Genomic DNA, 7,500 nt, shown 5'->3' on the forward strand with positions numbered 1-7,500 from the left:
TTCTCGCTGGACACGAACGAACAAGCGAATGCAAAGAACATGATTGGCTCGACAGGGAGAAATGGCGAGGAGGGGGCGGGGCTAATTTCACCTGACTTTGTGCCGGTGACTCCGTTAATTTAAATAGCACGTGGGATCTGTAGATTGATGGCGAGACCAAACAATGACCCGCCGATTTTAACTCGTGACAAGACGCTGATCATACATACATACAACCGCTAGTCCTCTTCTGTCGGTTCAATAGTTCAATAGTCTATTGAAACATCAAAAGAAGTCTGAATTGTACATTTTGTTTCGTCCTTTTCGTAAACGGAAGGAAACTGGCTGAGCTGATCAGAGCGACCAGGATAATTTGGTGTGAATTGAATGATGTTTCTGCCACCGCCTTTTTAAAATATATATTTTTTTTCCAACAGTCAGTGTGTATTTTTTATATATGAAAATAAAAGCTAAAGTCCACGAGTTCCTTTTATCATCGTGGAAGTGGTAAATAGCCTGTGATCAGTATGAAACTTGTTTAATTGAAAAAAAGTTATGAATACAATGTTTATGGTAGAAGGAATAGTAATAATGATAATGGAAAGGATGATAATGATGATGTTAATAGTAATGATATTAAACATGACAATGCTATCATTATTAACAATGATAATACTAACAAAAAAATATATATAAAGACAATAATAGTGTTCATAATAATAACGGTAATGACGAGTTTATAGTATCGGGCAGTGACAAAATATTTAATGTCATGGATTTATATTAGAGGAATTGATTCGATATGTCATAAAATTTAACAAAAACAAAAAACATAAAATGGTATAAGTAGTTCGTGTGGTAATGTATATGCCATTAACAACATGACTTCTAAGCTCAAAAAAATTACGGAGAAAAAATACGGAGAAAAAATCCGAAGCTAGACGGAAAGTTAAGCCTCTGAAAAAGACTTGACTGGTTTTGGCATGAAATCCCCTAAAAGGTATATATAAAAATGTGACGTACTTGAAGGCAGGGCTAATTTTGTCACAGCCAGTCTGAAATGATATTAATGGCGTTTCTTATGCCCTCTCCCTTCTCCTCTCCCCTCTTTCATCTCGGTTCTTCTCTTCCTCTCCCTCCCTCTCTCATCTTTTTCTTTTCTCCTCTCCATCCTCCTCCCCCTCTCCTCTCACCTTTCCCTTCCTCTCTCCCTTCTCCTCTTTTCCTTCCCTCCCCTCTCCTTCCCTCTCCTTTTCCTCCCCTTCCCTCCTCTCTTTACCTCCCTCCTCCCTTCTCCTTTTCCTTCCCTTCCCTCCTCTCTTTACCTCTCTCCTCCCCTCTCCTTTTCCTCCTCCTCCCTCTCCCCTTCCTCCCCTCCTCTCCCTTTTCCTTCCCTCCTCTTACCTCTCTCCTTTTCCTCCCCTTCCCTCCTCTCTTTACCTCTCTCCTCCCCTCTCCTTTTCCTCCTCCTCCCTCTCCCCTTCCTCCCCTCCTCTCCCTTTTCCTTCCCTTTCCTTCCCTCCTTTTACCTCTCTCATTTTCCTCCTCCCTCTCCCCTCCTTCTCCTTTTCCTCCCCTCCTCTCCCTCTCCTTTTCCTCCCCTCCCCCCCTCTCTCATAACTGCCTCCCAGGAATGTAACGTCTATTAGTGCAGAACATCTGGAAACCATCTCATATCAGAGAGATGTCATTATATTGAATGCTTTTTTTTCTTCTTCTTCTTCTTATCCTCAAGCGAGGGGAAACTAACGAAATGCTTTTTGTATAATACTTTTCCTTTTCTTTTATTCTTTCCACTCCTTCTATTCTGTTTTGTTATGTATATTCTAATCATGTCCATATCTTTTTTCATCTCGCTTTTTTTTTTTTTTTCATTTCACTCCTATCTATATTTTTTCATTTTCTTTCATTTCACTCGTATCTATAACATTTTGTTTTCATTTTTCATTCATTTCACTATCTATAACATTTTGTTCATTCTTCTTCCATTTCACTCCTATATATTTTTTTTCATTTTTCTTTCATTTCACTCCAATCAATAACATTTTGTTTATTTTTCTTCCATTCCACTTCTTGTGATAAAACCAAAAAATAATCTTCGAATATCAGTATCTTCACGCTATTTATCTATATTCTCCTATGCACCCTATAGTCTGCTGACCTTTGAGAAAATCAATGTTTTTCTTTTAAAATCCCATTAACCTTATTAATGTCAGTGAGACAATTTCCTCTACGTAATTAAACGATCGTTTGAAGACCCTTTTTTCTTTTTTTCTTTTTTTTTTAACTTTTTTTTTTCTCTCGTTTTTTTCTGTGATTCTTTCTCTCTTCAATAGCTTTTTTTTCTCGATTCCTGTCAGTCTTAAAATCTCTTCATCTTCTCCCTCTCTCTCTCTCTAATGTTAATAATAAATATATATCTTTTTTCCTTCTCCTTTCTCTCCCATCTCTTTGTTATTCTTCCTTTCCTTCTGTTCTTCTTTATTTTTTAAATTTTCTTCTTTGCTTTCCTCACTGATCGAGTTTTTGTGATAACGATCTTTTAAATAATTTTCTTTTATATTCTTCCTCATTCTCTTTATTCTCTTCTTCTATTCATCTCTCTGCCTCCTACGCGTGCTTTGGGTCGACTCTGTGCTAATGAACTTTTATCATGAAAGAGAAAATATATATACAATTTTTTTTCTTTCTCATCAAGGTCCGTGTTATAACCTCAAATTCTTTAAGAAATCTATTTCGACAGACTTATTGCTAAACTGCCATAAGAACGAAAATCCTTTTGAACTTTGTAAATATATTAAAAGGGATGTGAGATAGAAATTTAATATATCAGAGTCTATATCATAACGACTCGTTGCTAAACTTGAATATCTTGAACAGTCTGCAAAGGTATTGCAGAGGCTCTTATCATGGCAACTTTGTATTAATATTTTCCTGAGAGCGAAACAAAATATTGGCTCGCGCAAATTAATTTTTCCGATCTCATTCTTAATCATGGAATAATTACTTGACCAAACAGGCTAGATCAACAGATGTATAATTCATTTGTCATTGTTATAATGATAGGCACCAAACACCAATATTTATATAGCTACTACTATCATTATTATCGTGACTATTATCATCGTTAGGGTGATAATGATGATAATGATACCAGTAGCAGTGATAATAACGGATGATAGAAAAAAAAAGAAATCATAATAAAATACTTATGAAATTGAATCACAGATCATAACAACAACAGCAAATAAGCATAAGTCACATGACAGACAATGAAATGAATCAGAATCATAAAATATAATGATTATAAACCAAACAGCATGACTAGCACTTCACTTGTTAGCAAGACATTACGAAAGGCCCCGATATTTATGCCCGCACACGCGCGCGCGCGCGCACGCACACACACACACACACACACACACACACACACACACACACACACACACACACACACACACACACACACACACACACGCACACGCACACGCACACGCACACGCACACGCACACGCACACGCACACGCACACGCACACGCACACGCACACGCACACGCACACGCACACGCACACGCACACGTGTGCGCGTGCGCACAAAACGCATTTAGTTTGTGTCAATCTTGCTACAGGAGAGAAGTGGAGTAGGGGGAGGGGGGAGAAGAAAGTAGAGGGGTGTGGAAGGGGCCAGGAATGTATTATAGAGGAGGAGGGGTGAGGGAAAGGGGAGGAGTAGGGTAGTAGGGGAAGAAGAGCTAGTGAGGAGGGAGAGGGAAAGGAGAGGAGTAGTATAGCACGAGAAGGGGGAAAGTAGGGGAAAGGGAGTAACGGAGCTGGGGGGGGGAGGGGCAGGAAAGGGAGAGGAGGCAGGAGAAGGAAAGTAGTAGGGGAATGGAGAAAGGGGGGAGGAGTAGGGTGGATGGGAGGGGGAGTAGGGGAGGTGCCTGGAAGTGGAGCAGAGATTGGGAGTGGGGGGGTGGGGGGGAAGGCACTCTTTGATGGCACCCAACCAGACAGCGTGGCGTCACCTTTTCCCCTCTCTGGCTATTGGCACACAAAAGCCTGGTTCTCAGTTAGTGTCTCTTTATTCTTCTCTTTTCTTTCTCCTCCCCCCTCTATCACTTTTTCGCTCCCCCCCCCCCTTCTCTCTCTGTCTCTCTCTCTTCCCCCCCTCTCTCTTTCAGTGATTTACTCTACAGTAACTCGCTAGGTGAAACACACACACACACACACACACACACACACACACACACACACACACACACACACACACACACACATCCACATCCACATGTGTCTTTATCAAATTAAGATTCTGATGAATGAATCTGACTTGAATCTTTCATTGATTAAGGATACGACAGTAACAGTCATAGTATAAGCGCAAACTCACGTAAAATTTCTAATAACCATTTAGGTCTGTGCAATGTGCATTCATTTTGTAGATGTATAATGCGGAATCAGGAATTAATTTCTTCCAATAGTATTTGGGTATTTTCATAGCATGCTCAACCGACTGGCCATAGGTAATTCTGTATTTAATATTTCTCTTTTTTTATTTTTTTGCGTACTAAGGGGAAAATCTAAGCTCAGTATTTTTTTATACAGCCTTTTCAGCATATAGTACTAAATACTCGTTTTTCTACTACAACAGGGGATTCCTTTGTTAAACATTCATTTTTATTTATTTTTTCTATACTTTATACTCAGCATATTATGTACTTACTTTTTCACTACAGGTACTACAGGTACAGGTACTACAGGTAGATTCGCCATTCCTTTTTTCTATACATTATATTTAACTTACAGTGCTTATTAATCATTTCTCTTATATCATTTATTGTTTATTCTCTTTTATCCTATCTGAAGATCTCTTAGTTACTCATTCATGTTTCCTATTTCCTCACATACAGTAGATTTAACCTACAGTATTTAGTATTTATCTCTCATTCGTTTTTCTTCTTTCTCATCTCCAAGCTCAGCATCCATAACCCACACTCTTTTTCACACACATTATCCTCGCCAGATTAAGCATCAGCTGATCAGTTCTTCGTCCATTCAACTTTTAGTTCGTCGTCCACCCACTGGTATATCCATCCGCCAGTCAGACTCACGTGGAAGAAACTGACTATGGATAAATGTTTCTGTGCAATCTGTTGTTCCTGGTTGCGACGGATGAAAGGAAGCACAGCATCAACATCCCAGGTCGAGACACTTCCCCTTGTGTATTTGGCTAATTCTAGTGAAGAGGGGGTATTATACTTTTATTCAAGATAAACACACGAAGCCAGATGAATGCAGATTTATATCCTGGTATAGAAACACCTATATGTACACTACCATGTTGCAGGTATAAGTAGATGTTGCAAGTAATTCGTATCCTCAGCACATTATCAAACTCCATCAATGCAGCAGCTAACCTTACCTTAAATTAATCTGTCGTTCCACTAAAGAATTTTACATCTTGACACATTTGCTGCATGTTCAAATGATTTATAAACCCTATATTCCTCACTATTCATATGACGCTGTATCTAACTGTAGTTATACATCAGCTGATCCACATCTCTGAGAAGCTACTCACCCTCTTGGCCTCTGCTTTAAGCTGTCTCTTCGGTTCCATCTTGTGCAGTATCTGTTAGTAATACACATGTTGGGGTAATCTGTCTTCTGGGTGTGACAGTCCACTTCAGAGCGCATCGTCCGTCTTACTGTTCAGCATCAGTTAAGTAACAAATACACATAATGTCCAGAGAAACACATAGATGCACTTGTACTAATGAAAGTATATTTTCACACACATATACGCTCTCTCTCTCTCTCTCACACACACACACACACACACGCGCGCGCGCGCGTACACACAAACTCACTCTCTCTCCATCTCTCACGCACACACACTAACGCCCACACACATACAAACACATTCTCTCTCTTTCTCTCTCTCTCTCTCTCTCTCTCTCTCTCTCTCTCTCTCTCTCTCTCTCTCTCTCTCTCTCTCTCTCTCTCTCTCGTTCTCACGCACTCTCACGGTGCTTCTCTCTTCTTTTCTCAGTCGGTATTTAGAAAGCAAAACCAGTATCCAAACCCCATTTTTAAAATATCCCAGGGACACCTCATTAAAAGATTTCCACTGGAACTGTTTCCACCAGAAACTTTTAACGAACAAAATGGAAGGAAGAAAAGAAATCAGTTTAGTTCCGAAGTAGTTCAGGAGAATGTTCTTATTTGGAAGTTATACGAAAAAAAAAAAAAAAATCTATTGTTTATTTGCTTATTCTTTTATGTTTCATAATTTCCTTTACTCTATGCTATTTACGGTATATGTTCTCAAGAAAACATTTATAAATAGTCTGAATGGTATACCTGAGGGATTTTAAACCGGGCGGACATGATATTACTTTTCACACACACCAGTAAACCAGAAGTTCAAGGTATCTTCCTCCTGGTGATAAGGATTTGTAGTCCAGCATGCCATGAGAATGAAGTTTATTATATAATGAAATCTTTCATGAAGTACTAATCACAATACCCCAAGACTCCTTCTGAACTTCAAAATGGAGGCGTAGAATACAACATAGAGAGCAAGAACCAATGGTTTCTCCTGTCCAAATTCTAATTGTTGATTAAATTGTTGATTAATTAAATCGTTAATTGATTAAATTGTTAATTAAATAAATTGTTAATTAATTTAATTGTTCATTAAATTGTTAAATAATAAAATTGTTAATTAAATTCAAATCGTTACCGCAATGCAACATCTCCCAGGCGGTCAGCAGGTATTTTGGTGTACCGCTAAAATCGCCAATACGTGAGATATAAAGATAAAAGATTTAATGCGAGACAAGAAGCCGTCCATACTTGACCCCGCATAGCGCCATGTACTGCTTACCATGCACAAGGGACGACAAAGCTTATTATGACGCAACGACGTGGCTTTAGTACTTGAATCAGCGAATGGGCTTCCAAAGACGTGTATGTAGATGAAGTTGAACGTCTTAGCAGACCAAAGGCGATCCACAATGATCCCTAAAAGAGGATTTGAGATAAATAATAAATGATATGAACTGGAAATATGAACACCGCATCGGACAGCTATCCCAACGCCATGGAAATACGTTATGTAATTCTGGGGCCGGATACAAGAACAGCTTTATGACGTCGCAAGTGTCGTTTTGGTCGCAAATGAAGCAAAGTTGCGACCAGCGCGCTGTGACCAATCCAAGAAACAAGTTGTGTCAAATTATATTTACGTATTTTTTATAAGATTTGTCAGTTCTGCAGAAATCTTTCATCCTAGAACTTCATTTCATCTATGAACTAATTTCACCAGCAGTGTTGTTTCGGCATAGCCAAAATTAACCTGTTTATTCCTTAAATTACGTAAGAGGTGAGGGGGGAGGGGGGCTAGGACTATCCAGGATTTCGAAAAAAAAATGCGCGCGACTGTGTTATGCTATTGCTGGGCGGTGATTGGCGGACGCATTTTGATAGCGTGCTTCTCATTGGCAGGCCAGTCTAACG

The sequence above is a fragment of the Penaeus japonicus genome, unplaced genomic scaffold, assembly GCF_977035675.1.
Source record: "Penaeus japonicus unplaced genomic scaffold, GWHDUDI00000001_assembly GWHDUDI00000035, whole genome shotgun sequence".
Lineage (NCBI taxonomy): Eukaryota > Metazoa > Arthropoda > Malacostraca > Decapoda > Penaeidae > Penaeus > Penaeus japonicus.